We start from the raw sequence: 15,851 nt of genomic DNA on the forward strand, positions 1-15,851 counted from the left end.
GCTTTAGTCATGCATGTTTGCATATGTTAAAAATATTTAGTCCGCTGCTAAAAAAATATTATGCCCAGGATCTGGGGCCAGCAAAATATAATGCCAGCTATGTGTCCAGCTTGCTGGCACTCCAGAGGCACAGAGGAGTTCTTATGCATTCTAAGCTTAGCCATAGTTGCATGTTTAGCTGTTGGGTGTGAATGAAAGATATTCTCCCCTATCAGCTGCACCTCGATTGCTCTGGGAAGCCTCAGAGAAGGACTCATCTCCCTTCACTCTTTAGCTAAACAAATGATAAGCCTGTTACTGTTAGAAAGCGAGAGAGACCTCATAAGAGGTGAAAAGACCTTGCCCTCTTAACCCCAAGCACTAATACTGGTGTTCCAGGGTGAGGCCCTGCGTGATGAGTGACAGAAATTATCACAAGACTTATGTGTGAGTTAATGCCTCTTCCTGATGATAGGCAGGTTGGCAGGAAAAGCTTTTCATTTGCTAGTGGTTTTGCTGCTGCAGCTCTTTGGGCCCTCTGACCAGCCGGGAGCAGGCAGCTGAGTTTTATTGCCTTCAGCAACCTAAGCAGGGTTTGCACGCACATTAGTGCAGGTGTTTGGGGGTGGAAAGGCTGAAAGGGGCAGTTGCACAGGGCCCAGCCATAGCAGTGACACCTGGTGCTCCGGGCCCCTTTGAAGTGCCGCAGCCGTGTGGCTGTGGTACTCCAGGTGGCCATGGGCAGGGAAGACCAGCACCATGGTCTGAGCGGCACTAAGGGCTGATTGCCTTAGGCGCCTCCTGTTGCTGCCTTTTCCTGGGGTGCAGAGCCAGTCCCCTGCCTCCCAACTTGACCCATGGCCTCCAGTGGCTGTTGGCCCCACTGCAAGTGGTGGCTAAGTGGCTGCGTTGCCCATGGCAACACCATTGTGTGCGCTCTGCTTTTCCTCCCATAGTGATGCAGCCTCAAGCCAGATGTGGATGGGTCCCAATTCAGACCCTGCATTGCAGCATTTCAAGGGGGGGGGTCCACCCCACCCAATCAGAGCTCACGCTCTGCTCCCCAGATTGTGGTTTGAACTCTGCAATGAGGTCACTTGGCCCTGGAAACTGAGGGTCTGTTTATCCCCTGTTCCCTCTGGACCTAGATGCTGGAAGGGTTCTGTATGTAAAAAAAAAAAAAAGGCTCTGTCTACACGAGCCCCAGAACTTTGAAAGGGGTGTGATAATGAACCTAACTGAAAGATGCTAATGAGGCCCTGCCATGAATATGCAGCGCCTCATTAGCATAATGGCAGCCGCGGCACTTCAAAATTTTGTTCGCGCGCAGCTCGTCTACACGGGGACCTTTTCGAAAGGACCCCGCACACTATTTGGTTATAGGAATAAGGGGATTTCGCAGCTGCCATTATGCTAATGAGGTGCTGCATATTCATGGGAGGGCCTCATTAGGCTCCTTATCATGCCTCTTCTTTCTTTCTTTGGCTAAGTCTACGCTAGCCCCAGAACTTCAGAAGTGTTGTCCCATCCCAAGCATGGGTCCAGCATGTGCCAGCTCGCCTCACACTGCCCGGCCAGTGCACCCGCCTCCTCCCTCCCAGTTGGAGCAGTTCATCCTCTGTAGCCCATTCTAATATATCTCACACCTGTTCACCATCACAGCCCCTGAGCTGAGCTCGTCCTGGGATGTGCCAGACAACGGCTGAAGGAATGCCGTCAGCTGGGGATTGAGCTAGCAGAAAGCCTCATTTTGCTAGGAGGCGGTCATCTAAAGAGCAGAGGTGAATAAAGCCAAAGGGTGTGTCTAGGTTCAGCCCAGTTGGTGGGGTTTTTTTTTTTGGATGCCTCCTCTTTCAGTATTGGACTGAGACCCAACAAGCTCATTCCATGTAAGCCACAGCATGGTCCTCCCATGGTAACAATTTATGGCTTGTCCTGACCTATGCTGGATTTGCACCAAGGGCCTTCAGGTTAAAGCATGGCTGAGGCTGAAAGTAAGTTTCTAGAGGACATTCATATAAATAATTCCAAACAAATTAGGTGTAGGAGGAGTAAATACTTCATGGGCGCATTATCCTCTAATAAGAGACAGGAAAGAGAAGTTTGTTCTGGCTGCAATGGGGAAGACAAAGGAGAGAAAGGTTAGTTTATTTTTGTACAGGAGTATTAAGGAATAATTTCCTCTCCTTTTTTATTTTTGGGGCGGGAAAGTAAAGGGAGAAAGGTGAAACAAACTTGGACAGAGAGTCTGAAGGAATCTTTGTACATTTTTTTTCTCCAAGTGTTTTGAAAGCCATTAGTATATAGTAATTCTGTACACTACAGCCATTCATAGCTCAGCTGGGGGTTAGAGAGCGTGTGTGTATATAGTGGGTGTCTGTGTGTGCCCACACCATTCTGGAAAAGAGAATAATTTGTTCACAATATAGTTGGGTGTAAAATAGGCCAGTTGTTTGAATGTGTATTTAGTATAATGTATAAGTGCAGGTATCAATAAGTCTATTTATTAGCTCAGCCTGGTGCTAAACAGGTCTCTGAATAAACTACACAGGTCCTGCAAAAATGTAAATTTTAGTTATCCCTTAGAGACATAATTACAGGAAAAAATAAAGACAGCGATTTACAATTTGGGAAGCAGGACTTTTTATTACTGCAGATAGGTATATATTTTTTCTTCCTCTTTTCTTTGTAACTACCCATCGGTAACATTTGCAGCCGGATTTGGCATTCTCCCTTTTCAACGCACTTCTGCCACATTCTCCCATCTGCTAATTAAAGATACGAGGCGGGTCGGGGGTTATCTTTTGCAGGACAAGCTTCCGAGCTCACACCAATGTCTTCTTCTGGAGAGCGTGAAAGCTTGTCTCTCTCCTTGATAAATGCTGTTCCAATAAAAGATGCTACCACACCCGCCTTGTGTTCCTGTCCTATCCTAGAACTGACACGGATACAACACCATTGCTAATTAAAGCAAAGTTATGTCTCCATATTCCTGTTAATGTATTCCGCTGCCTGTTTTGGTGTACGGAACTCTTGAATTCCTCAATGTGCCGTACCGCTGGCTTGCCCTGGACCACAGTGAAAGGTTTCATTCATGACTCCAGCCCTGCCTTCTTGAATTACCACACCCTGGGCCTCTGCTTCTCAGCCTCTCTCTGTTTTCCTTTCATTAGCAGGATTCTCATATTGAATGTCTATGAGAGACTGGTAAGGGATGCTGCGTCTCTGTTCGCCTCAGGATTGTATAAATAGCTGCCCCTGTCCCTGTCCTGCAATTTCTCATAAGAGAGACGGCAAAGCCTTATCCTAAACCAAGGCAGGTTTTTTTTTTTTTTTTTTTTTTAAATAGGAATATAAAACTGATTGAAATTGGAATGTGATATTTATAGTGACATTGTGGTCTCTGCTTTTCCAAACTAAGGCTTCATCTGCACTACCACAGAAGATCGACCTGCTCAGGGTCGATCTTCTGGGGTTCAATTTCACATGTCTACTGTGAATGAGCAAAATTGACCCCTGTACTCTTCATGAGATGTAAGGACTAGAAGAGGTCAACCTTCCTCGGTATAAATACATCAATTTTAGCTATGCAGTGACATAACTAGAATTGCATATCTCTGGTAGACTTTTAGTGTAGTACAGGCATAATCTGAGGGACTTTTTTCATAGCATGCCCCATCTACTTCTCCTCCCGATATTATAGAATCATAGAATTGTAGAACACTAGGACTAGAAGGGACCTCGAGAAGCTATCGAGTCCAGCCCCGTGCCCCAATGGCAGGACCAAGTACTATCTAAACCATCCCTGATAGACATCTATCTAACCTGTTCTTAAATATCTCCAGCGATGGAGATTCCACAACCTCCCTGGGCAATTTATTCCACTGTTTGACCATCCTGACAGTTAGGAACTTTTTCCTAATGTCCAACCTAAACCTCCTTTGCTGCAGTTTAAGCCCGTTGCCTCTTGTTCTATCCTCAGAGGCCAAGAAGAACAAGTTTTCTCCCTCCTCCTTATGACACCCTTTTAGATACCTGAAGACCGCTATCATGTCCCCCCTCAACCTTCTCTTTTCCAAACTAAACAAGCCCAATTCTTTCAACCTTTTTTCATAGGTCGCATTCTCTAGACCTTTAATCATTCTCGTCGCTCTTTTTTGGACCCTCTCTAGTTTCTCCACATCTTTTTTGAACTGCGGTGCCCAGAACTGGACACAACACTCCAGCTGAGGTCTAACCAGCGCAGAGCAGAGCGGAAGAACGACTTCTCGTGTCTTGTTCACAACACGCCTGTGAATGATGATGATAATAAGCAGCACTCACCTACATTCTCCTGGGGTGTGTCTTGCTGCAGCTACTTTGTGGGGAGAAGAAGTGCAGCATGTTAGAGAGGAGAGAGACATGCACACAGTGCTGTCTCTGCCTGACAGATGTTACTTTTGTTCTTTGTCATTGTTTTCCTTACTCTAAAAGCTCCCTTTGACTGGCTGAAAATACATACTTACTCGTTGTGCAGGGGAAAATCATAACTCAAGGACAGAAGAGGGATGCTCGGGTGAGGGCCAGAAAGAGGGTGACAATGAAAGCAAAGGGGAAGGGTGCTGGGTGGACGATGAGGAAATAGGAATGGTGTCAAAACTCTGGCAAGGATATAGGGAACAATTTCTGGCATCAAAAGAGAGAATTGTTTGCCAGCTGCTTCAGATATCAACTGAAAATTCTCCACTCCTGCAGACCTTCCTGCCATCTCTTCATTAGTCATCCGTGCACCTACCCTCTCAGCTTACCCTATCTCTTGTTTTCATCTTGTCTCCCATAGATTAAAAGCTGATATTTCTAGTAAGCACCATGGTAAACTACTATGGTCACCTAAATGTGTGTTCAGCAATAAATGTGGTAATATATTAACTAACTACTTGAGAGTACCTATCTGATTGAACTGGCTCTTTCTTCTGGCTGAATGGGACAACCTGGAGCCCAAGGAACCCTTTCAGAGTTGGATGAAATGGCTCATAACTGTCTGCGAGTCCCAAAATAACGCTCGTCACCGTGATACAACACCTCATCCTCCGATGACCTCATTCATGCTAGGAGCTCTTTCTTCCATGAGTCTGTCCTCCCAGCAAGCCCTCCTGGGCCTGCCTAGATGCAGCTCAGCCTCCTGAGCTCCAGGCCCAGGTCCAGACCCAGGCAGGGTTTCCCAGCGTAGGCTCTGGCCTCCAGCCTCCCCTGGTATCAGGGTCTTTCCTGTGGGCACCTTTCTCACACTCTGCTGTTTCCTAGGAGGCCCCCTCTCCTTGCAGCTAACTGCTGCTCTTGAGTGTGGAATCAGGTGATCTCCCTCAGGTCTGACTCTTTGGTGGGCTGGGGTCACAAGCCCCAGGCCCTCCCGCCTTTAACTGTCAACCTACCCTACAGGTTTGTACAGCGGCCTCCATCTACCTTCTAAAATTGCATATTAAGTACCTGCCTTTGGACCGTCTCACGGGGCACACAGCTGCTTGGCCGTTCTGCAGGTTCCAGTCACCCTGGGCAGGTCCTAATCAGAGATGAGTCCCAGCTGAGGACTTTGGAGCAGGATCCAGACATGCTCTGAACATGACACGTACAGGGCTGAGGTTTGGTTCAGCCCCAAAGCCTCGTGCAAAGGCAGGATTTGTTTGGGATGCTTTTGGGTGCCGTTTCGAATGTTTGCTCCTGCCATGGAGCCCTAATGATGGAGGACCAGCACATAGCTCCTGACTTAGCCTTGGGTTCGGATAGCCCCATAGTTTGCAGTGTGAGCTGGGAGTCTGGTTTGGCTCGCCCTGAATCCAGGGGATATTTGCAAAAATCGGAGTGGGGAAACATCCCCAAAGAGTGAGTCCTTGGACCACCGGGGCATTGAAACAATGGCCAGGGTCTTTCTGCCTTTCCAGGGAAGGAGGTCATTTTGTCACTTTTTTTCTGCCCCCCATCTCCGTAACAGCCACCGGTTTCTTACGAACATCCTCTGCTGTGCTCCTCCAAGTGACAGGTAAACATAGTTCGGTCCTTGAGTCAACAGGCCCTCAGCTTGCCTGTCTTCACCTCTGTGTGAGCTACTGGCAGAAGCGAAAGGAAATCGGGGACCAATGAATATTCAACCAGCCAGTGCAAACATCTTAGCACAGAATGGAGCATCTCTGTGCTGCAACCACCTTTGGAGCAGCATTCCCTTTGGCTGCTCCTCCTGTAATTTCAAAGCCCCAGAAGCATATGGGTCAACGTGAGCGCCACGAGGAAATTGTCGGCTCTCGGAGCCCACGAAGCAGTACGTTAGCCTGAAGTGTCCAGTAAAAACAAGCAACTGTGTTTTGGGTGTCATAAGATAAATTCAAAGTGTGACAGAACAGGGACTTTTCTTGTAAATATCTAGTACCTCCAAAAGTTCCAGATGGAAGTCAGTGGCACGTGCAAGTAAAACGATCATTACTCCTGCACTTACAGTGAATGGGGTGGGTTTTATTTAAATATTCTTCAGCTGTGTTTACTAGAAAACAATTTGATGCAAAGAGATGCACCTGGCTTTGATTTATGTCAGATGAAAAATGTCTTGACCAAGGCCAAAGCAGAGAAGGTTGAAAGGAAAAGTTCCTTTTATTACGTGGAACTAGAAGCTGTCTCTGACAATGGTAGAATTGTTTTCATGGGCGTGGATTCAGAACAATTATATCAATACAGTCTGTATTCTAACATGCATGATTTGAGTGACGGTCTGCTTTTCCAAAACAGCACTATATGGGGACTAAAAGTTTGATCGCACATCAGCTTAAATTCTTTGGCTTCAGTAAAGTTTGCTGTGGAGCATATATGTGTGTCAGAATGGGTAAAACACACGGGCACTCTGCAGGTGGGTGTGCTGTTTTGTTTATGCACATTTTTAAAGCATAGGTCCTTTCTAAAAGTTGCAAAACAGATGTTAAGGGTATGCTCACGATGGTCTCCAGAGAATATGTAACATACTGCTAAGGGGGTATGTTATATGTAGGGCTCTGCTAAATTTATGGTCAATTTCATGGTCACAGGATTTTTAAAAGTGATAAATATCCTGATTTTCAGCCCTTTAAATCCGAAATTTCACAGTGTTGTCCTTGTACAGGTCCTGACCCATAAAGGAGTTGGCGGGGGGGCCTCAAAGTTATTGTAGAGGGGGTTTGCAGTACTGCTAACCTTCTGTGCTGCTGCTGGCAATGGGGCTGTCTTCAGAGCTGGAGAACCATGGCTGCTGGCAAGGATCCCAGCTCTGAAAGCAGAGCTGCGTCCTCAGTCAGCAGCTGCCACTCTCCAGCCACTTAGCTCTGAAGACAGCAGCACAGGAGGAAATGTGGCATTACCATACCAGGCCATCCTTACCTCAACTGCTGCTGGTGGGGTGCAGCCTTCAGGGCGAGGTGACCAGCCAACAGCTGATGCTCTCCAGCTGCCAAGCTCTGAGAGCAGCGTAGAAGTAATGGTGACAGTACCTCAGGGCTCCCCCCATCCCGCCAAATAACCATGCAACCCCCTGGAATTCCCCTTTGGGTGAGGGTACCCAATGTGAGAAACACACTGGTAGTATAGGTAAAAGCACACGCAAGGCCAAATTTCCCAGTGACTGACCAGATTTCACTGTCCCTGATGCGTTTTTCACAGCTGTGAATTTGATTGGGCCCCAATTCAATGTGTTTTCCACCGTACAGAAGTCTGTAAAGGAGAGGGGATTATATTGTTTCCCTGTCCCATCTACTAGGCATTAGAACTGTAATCCCTGATCCTGCAGAGACTTATATATACTTGACTTCCAGGGACTACTCTCGTGCTTAAAATTAAGCCCTTGCCGAGATCGTCTTGGGATGGGGCTATGATGTGTCAAGGCTACAGTTGTCTGGAAGTGCCAGCAGGGCCTGGAAGGCAGGACACCTGGATATTGTTCCCAGCTCTGATTTGCTCTGTGACCATGGCGTGCCGCTTTACCTTGCTGTGTTGCAAATGATCCACCTGTAAAATGTGCCTAATGTAATAAAGCTCATTTAGGTCTGGCTGGAAAATGGAGGTGGGGGGAACAGTGCTGTCCTGGCCTGCAGCTCCAGCCCCCTTTGAAAGGCCAGGCCCAGGGCAACTGCCCTCTTCTCTCCTGGTGGTGAGCCTGACTACCGGAATGCAAACCTGTGCGTTATTTTCAGGTTTTCTATGATACGTAGAGCTAGAATGAGAGAGAATCTCTAAGTTTGTCTTTGTGCAGGAAATCCAAAAGGGGCACATGATGGAAGTTGTACATATGATATAAGACAATAGTACAAAATACGACACAGATTCTCTGTAGCGTATAGCAATGACAATACAACTGAGAAATGTTTGCTTGCCTTTGAGGTTTACAAAAAAAGATGTTAAACATGAGCAATTCCAAACCACATGCATTTTATTACAATAAAAGCCAAACGTAGTTTTAGACCCCATACACCAGTGTGTAAGTCCCCAGGCCATATTCTCGAAATCATTGTGTAGCTGTTCCCATATAGAAACTTATATACACTTATAAATATTATTGTATTAGAATCAGTTTGGATGGTGTCCAGCCTAAGATTTTTTTATTGAAATTCCACTTGAATGTCAAGATCAGATGGCAAATAAGTCTCTACATTTACAGCACTACGTACGCAATAAGGATAATTGGAAAAGGAATTTTGTCTCCATGCTATGGAAATCCAGACTGGCTTCACAAGAGATTTCAAAGGCTACAACTGCCTCTTTCCACAGAGAACAAGGAGATAATCCTCTTTAACTTTTTAATCGTCAAAAATTGTGAGGAGAGTATTGTTTGAACAAGATATGCACCCATCCAGCTGTGACCTAAGGGAAAAAAGGACCGCCTTCTTCTTTTAGTTACACTGGGGTAAATCTAGAGCAGCTGCACTGAAGTCGTGGGGAGGGTGTGATTCTGTTCTTTTACACTGGTGTAAATCAGGAATAACACCACTGAAACTCTGCCTTGACCCTGGTGTAACAGAGATTTTGGTGAATGAGGATGTGTGTTTTTGATACTGTAACTAGAACAGGCAGCTTTTCCTTCTCTGGCAGGAGCATTGAAGCATCACCAGATGAGATTGTTTTCCAAAAGGCCTAAAAATGTAGTCAATTATCTGGTACTTCCATAGGAACTTTTTTTTTTTTTTTAAATTAAGGTCTTGGCTAAGTTTTGATTAAAGGAGTGTGGTGGGATTGGGGTTTTGCTTCCCCCGGGGCGGTTAGCATGCCCCCATGCCTGGTAACCTACAGGTGTTATGACCCTAATTTCCCCCTTTTGCTGTATTTTGAGCTGTTTTATTTTTTCCATTTTCCCCCCTCCTGCCCCCATCTCCACCAGAGAGGTGCAGATAAATCACTGTGGTCTCTGCTCAGCTTGTCTCCTGCTCCCGTAGACTCACTTCTGTGTGCTACTGGCTGATGCGGCTTAGAGGGGGCGTGTGCTTCAAGTCTCTGTGCCTGTGGTCAGTAATGAAGACTTCTCTTTTTATCCACAGATTACCGAGGAACTGCACAGGGCTAGACTGCTGCTCATAAGCCTTTGGCTTTTCTATTTAAACCCCACAGAAGAGAGCACAGCCCTTCCACCTCGCCGATTTATAACGAGGTAAGTAAACACCCTTTTGTCACTTAGGGATCTTCACTGCTGTAACGTGAATATTCTTTATGTTTTGGCCTGGAGAGAGGGAGTTAAAAATGTACTGCTTGCCACATGTCAGTGCTATGGGGTTTTTAATACCTCGGCTCACAGCATGTGCTTCAGTTATTCCTTGGGTTGTTTTCTCTGCTTTGCTATGGGCTTCTGCATTTGCACCGAAACATACCTTGAACTTTCTTCCTCTTCCCTGCTTTCGTTCAGTGTCACAACGAGCTGGGCAAGAGTTAAAACACGATGCTTCTCTGCCCTGAGGTATTCCAGCTATTTGTGTCATCCCAGAGTTTTTTAAAATAACGGCCTTTGATTTTTACAGTTAAAAATTCCTTCCCTCCACCCCTTTTTCTTTTTCCCTTCTTCATTAGACGGTCTATGTGGTCATGCTTCTGCGGGTTAGGTATTAGTCACTGGAACCTCTAAGATAAACACAGCTTGGCTTCTGCTGTCATTGCTGTGCTGCCTTTTGTAAACTCAGACTGCTTGGATTGAGAATTGTTGTGTGATTTGTTTTTTTTTTTTTTTCCCCTTTCCCCTGGTGTGTGATAGTCCCTGTGTCTCTGACAGGCAAAGAGTTAAAATGCAGTTCCACTCCCTCCCTGCCCGAGTTCATCTGTTTAAAAAAAAATGTGCAGATAGATCTGCTCATCTGCTGTACAGAGAGGTTGCCTTTGATGTGCATTCTTCATTTGTTGTTGCTGTTTGAGGATTTTTTTAAGCCCTTTCCTCTTGGCTACTATCTCTGGAGTGCACTTACGAAACTGCATCCCCCCATGGCTGCTACTCAGGACAGTTGAATGTTCACTTTGCCAAGTTTTAGGAATCATACCCGCCAGGCATCACGAATACCTGGGGTGGAAAGCAATCCCATCCCCAGCCAGCTTTTGCTTTGGGGAATGCAGTGTTCTGGGGACTGCCAGTCCTTTGGGAACTCTGTCAGTGTCTCCTGGTTTAACTGCTCAACTTGTAGAAGACAACTGGGCTTCCTAGGATAGCACAAGAAAATGGCTCGCTAATGGCATGGCACCTCTGACTGCACAAATCTGTCGAACCTTCACAGCTGTGCAGATGACCTGCATTTTCCTGATGTTTGCGTGCTTGGGTTTGCTTTGATTTTCGTTTTTCCTCCCATAACAACAACAAAAAAAGGAAAAAATGGATCCTGCCACTTTAAGACAGGAGTCACTTTAAGTGACTTTCCATTTGCCTCTTATGGAGAGCTGAGAATTGTGGTTTCCTATATTTCCTTTGAATTGTGTGCAGTAGTTAGTGAGGGGTTTTTTTTAAACAGCTACTGTACATTTTGGAAGGTTCTCCTTCCTCAGCAATATACAGACAAGAAGCAGGGGAGAGGAATCTTGCAAATATTTGAAGGCTCCGAGAGTTTTTTATTTTTCCGTTACCATTTTATTTTGGCTTCCTCTCACCTTCCCTCCTTTTCACAGCGTGGTGTCTGTATAAGATGAATTGTGCAAGAAATAATGTACAATGCCAGATAGGCATTTCCTCAGTACTGTGTGTCCTATTAAGAACTGGCATCCAGCTCTAGGCTGTGGGTGTGACAGATCGTGGATCTCTGCTGTTCCCCTTAAATAAACCAGGATTTTTTGAGAAAGGTGGATGCTGTGCATCCTCTGTCAGGCACAAGTTTGCTGTTTTGCTGGGAGAGCTGTGCTGTAATTCCAGAGTCACGGATGGAGTTAAAAGCACACGCCAGCTTACGGTGGGGGGTGAGTAGAGTCACTGACTTAAATGTCATTTTCTTTGCACAACGTTCACTCTGAAGAAACCAGGCAGCAGCCTGGAGGGGACCTGAGAGAGCTGTTCTGTTTCCTCAATTAACTGGGACTTGCCTTCGTCTGACAAACGGAAGACCGTGCATTTCAGACTCTGGATTTGTGGAGCTGTCTCGAAGTGCCAAGTCTGGTTATACAGGGACTTTTGAGTGTTAGGTTGAGGAATCTGAGTCACTCTCTGGGACTTAACTCCTTAGAGGCTGAACAGCTACCGAGACTCTTACCTAGTTACTAGGAATAAAATATTAATGCTCCTCAGCATCAGGCTGTTGGCAAGAGAAACCTTTTGAGAAGAATTTGCCGACAATTCTAACCTCATCGCTTGTAGCATGTTAGTCTTTACCTGTCCAGGTCCTGAATGCACCAGACAGAACAGTGGGCATGGGTGAATTTTTCCAACGCCAATAACAACACTGGGTATAATAACTTATTTTTATTATCACTGTCACTGTTGTTAATAATATCAGTGGGTCCAATGTTAACATTCTGACTCATGTAAAAATTCACATTCACTTTGATGGGAGTATTGAATGCGGAAACAGAGAGGATTCAAGTATTTTGCCCAGTAATAATATATGACATTAAAGTACAGTAGTTCCTTTCTTACAAAGGATCATAAAGCAAGCTACAAATAGCATAGGCAGGGGTGACTTTTCCTACCCTTGAAATGAAGGCGCCTCAGGGGCGGAACATGACAGCTTCACAAGAGGTTGGGAGAAGTAGCAAAGGAGGGCGCTTTAGCCATTTGGCCATAACACCTCTACTTGTATGAAAAGTGACCTGGAATTTTTAATAGTCGAAAGTTGCCAGAACTTCAGGTCTTTGTCTTTGCCAAAGGTGGCACCACCCTGGTGGGACATGAAGTTAGTGTGGACTCAACTGAATCGCAAGTATTTCTTCCTGGAATGCCTGGTTTGTCCTTCCTGACAAGGACTAAGGCTGCTGCGCCTTGAGAGAGCTGATGAGAGCCCAGCATGCACAACATGTTTGCATTTGGGCTAAGCAGCGTGATTGAGTTAGAGCTTAAGTCAAAAGATGCCCCTGAAATCAAAAGGGTCCCATGTGAGGAGAGGTTGACGAGATTAGGACTTTTGAGTTTGGAAAAGAGGAGGCTGAGAGGGGGATGTGACAGAGGTCTATAAAATCATGAGCGGTGTGGAGAGGGTGAATAAAGAAAAGTTATTTACTTGTTCTCACGATATAAGAACTAGAGGACACCAAATTAAAGTAATAGGTAGGTCTTTTCCCCACAGTGCACACCAACCTGTGGAACTTCTCGCCAGAGGAGGCTGTGAAGGCTGGGACTGCAACAGAGTTCAAAGAAGAGCTAGATAAATTCATGGAGGTTAGGTCCATAAAAGGTGATTAGCCAGGGGGTAGGAATGGTGTCTCTGGCCTCTGTTTGTCACAGGCTGCAGATGGATGGCAAGAGACAAGTCGCTTGATCTTTGTCTTCGGTCCACCCCCTCTGGGGCACCTGGCACTGGCCACTGTCAGCAGACGGGATGCTGGGTTAGACGGACCTTTGGTCTGAGCCAGTAATGGCCGTTCTTATGTTAAAAGGCCTTTTCTCATTTACACAAGAGCCCCATTACACTGCTTTGACAGGAGCCATAATATGAGTGCAAGATGTACCCTATTTCCTTTAAGGCTCTCTTGCACTGTAAGTTAATGAGAACTAGGCCAAAAATTTTCAGCACAGAAAGTTACCATATGCAGCTGGAACTGTTTTGATTCATATTTATACCAAGGTTACTTTACAGGATTTTTTGAATCCAGCCCTATGTATATACTTGGTTTGGCTGGTGGATATTCATGCTGCAGAAGACTTCTCAGATTTGCATCAACTTTTATTTAAATCTGTCTGGAACCCAGACTGAATGCTAGTTAGCTATGTGACTCTAAATAGACAGCAGGCCAGCGGAGTTATTGCAACTTAAAGAAAATCAGAACAGGGCTATTGAGAAGTAGCCGCTACTTCAATCTTATATGCTTTTGTTTGGCAAAGTAGTTCATAATGCATGCCGTAAAACCTGGTATAAAAGAATCAACAATGTGTCTTTTATCATTTAAAAGTCTTTACCTTCCTTTTGGTTTTCCTGTGGAGGCTGGAACTTGAAATCTGTGTCATTACTGCTGTAATACCCTGCATTTGTAAAGGAACCCTCATGATTTGTTATTGTAGGGTTGCTGCTCAGCACTGGGTAATACGTACTGGTTTGTTGATATAGACAGCTTATGAGCACTGCATGGTGCATGATGGCTTTTAGCTAATGAGCATGTGCATGCGTTCTCTTACTTGTCATTGGAGGGCTGCTTACAAGCATTGAGGTGCTGGCAGTGGGTAGTTTTTTAAAACACATAAGAGTGTGTGTATGGGAGAAAAGAAGCATTAACGTTTCCATGGAGAAGCGGGAGGAGGGGTAGGTAATGGTGGGCCAAATTTAACACTTGAAAGCATTGATAAGTATTCTCTTAAACAGCTGGAGTTGTTTATTCTGCTCCACATGTACCTTGTACGTCTTGGATTTTGCTATCTTACAGGGTTAGACTTCACAGAACTAGGTTAATCTAGGAGACATTTCTGATAATGCAAATGCAGCAACACATTCTTTCTTCAGCAGCAGGAGAATTGCGTCCAAGAGTAAATGCCCTCTGTTTTGTGTACCATATATAGGATCCTTCCAGTTGTCTAGTATACACTAGCTATATCTCAACCAAATGTATAGCGGGAAGTAGGTATAGTCCAGTGGACAGGACTTGGACTAGGGATATCTGAGTTCTGTTCTTGCCTCTGCAATTGTCTCGCAGCTGCGTGTCATTGGGCAAGTCATTGCATGTCAGTGTGCCTCAGTTTCCCCATTTGTAAAAAAAGAATGGCGTATTAGTTTTATAAGACACTTTAGCTACGTCTACGCGTGAAGCCTACATCGAAGTAGCTTATTTCGATGTAGTGACATCAAAATAGGCTATTTCGATGAATAACGTCTACACGTCCTCCAGGGCTGGCAACGTCGACGTTCAACATCGACGTTGCGCAGCACCACATCGAAATAGGCGCTGCGAGGGAACGCCTACACACCAAAGTAGCACACATCGAAATAAGGGTGCCAGGCACAGCTGCAGACAGGATCACAGGGCGGACTCAACAGCAAGCCACTCCCTTAAAGGGCCCCTCCCAGACACAGTTGCACTAAACAACACAAGATCCACAGAGCCAACAACTGGTTGCAGACCCTGTGCATGCAGCATGGATCCCCAGCTGCCGCAGCAGCAGCCAGAAGCCCTGGGCTGAGGGCTGCTGCACACGGTGACCATAGAGCCCCGCAGGGGCTGGAGAGAGAGCATCTCTCAACCCCTCAGCTGATGACCACCATGGCGGACCCCGCTATTTCGATGTTGCGGGACGCGGATCGTCTACACGTGCCCTACTTCGATGTTCAACTTCAAAGTAGGGCGCTATTCCCATCCCCTCATGGGGTTAGCGGCTTCGACATCTCGCCGCCTAACGTCAGTTAACATCGAAATAGCGCCCAACACGTGTAGCCGTGACGGGCGCTATTTCGAAGTTAGTGCCGCTACTTCGAAGTAGCGTGCACGTGTAGACACGGCTTTGGAGGGATGACAGGCACGGTGTAAGTCTCAAACAATGATTTATTCTCTTTGTGTCTCTCTCTCTCTCTGGATGTAGCTCAGCAGGGTATGCTCAGAGCAGGAGAGGGCAGATGAGTCACCACGCATGCATTTGACTTTGCTAATAAAGTTCCTTGTACTTTTTACACCCACTCCCTTACTGGTGACTTCCTGGGAAATCTGATCTAGTTCTCTCATCTGCTCTGCTCTGAAACAAAACAAAAGAGATGCACTGTTTTCTGTGAAAACCCCACTTCTCTAGCGTCCCATGGGGCTACAACATTGAATCTCAGTTTATTAACTCAGACACTATATTTTTTGTTCCTTGTTTATTTGTACTCAGCTATCTACAAGTCATAGGCTTCCGCATCAGTTGTGCCCTAGCTGCTCCTTCCTTCGTAGCCTTAAAACCTGGCTGCCACGCCCCACTGAGCTGCAGTATTTAATGTCTTGATCTGAAAACCATTTAGCAGAGCACTCTTGGTCTGTAATTTACCTTTTCTGCGCGCGTCCGGCTGTCTGAATCGCCTACTGATGTCACGGTCTGGCATTTGTGACATCACGAGTGTTTCACTGGTGATGTCATTGCTGGATTGTGACATCCCTGAATGATTCAGACCTCTCTCATGCCTTGCTTATCAGAAGCTATAGGAACAGAAAACCACAGCACTTACAGAGTAGTCCAATGGTTTTTGAGTCAGCCAGGAACCCCGTGTTTATCAGTGAGCCATGAAGCTGGAGACGGTGTGTAATTTCGCTGGCTCTCA

General features: G+C 45.9%; 1 protein-coding gene across 2 annotated transcripts in view; it reads left to right on the forward strand.

Annotated features, from left to right (window-relative positions):
* Window positions 1–15,851, forward strand: part of ZNF469 (zinc finger protein 469) — a 221,212-nt gene that overhangs the window by 92,570 nt on the left and 112,791 nt on the right. For both annotated transcript variants that reach the window (XR_012647491.1, XM_075008907.1), the window contains exon 2: window positions 9,501–9,610. The gene's annotated coding sequence lies outside the window, so the exon portion shown is untranslated. The remainder of the gene's footprint in view (window positions 1–9,500; window positions 9,611–15,851) is intronic.

The sequence above is a fragment of the Carettochelys insculpta genome, chromosome 14, assembly GCF_033958435.1.
Source record: "Carettochelys insculpta isolate YL-2023 chromosome 14, ASM3395843v1, whole genome shotgun sequence".
In the NCBI taxonomy this organism is placed as follows: domain Eukaryota; kingdom Metazoa; phylum Chordata; order Testudines; family Carettochelyidae; genus Carettochelys; species Carettochelys insculpta.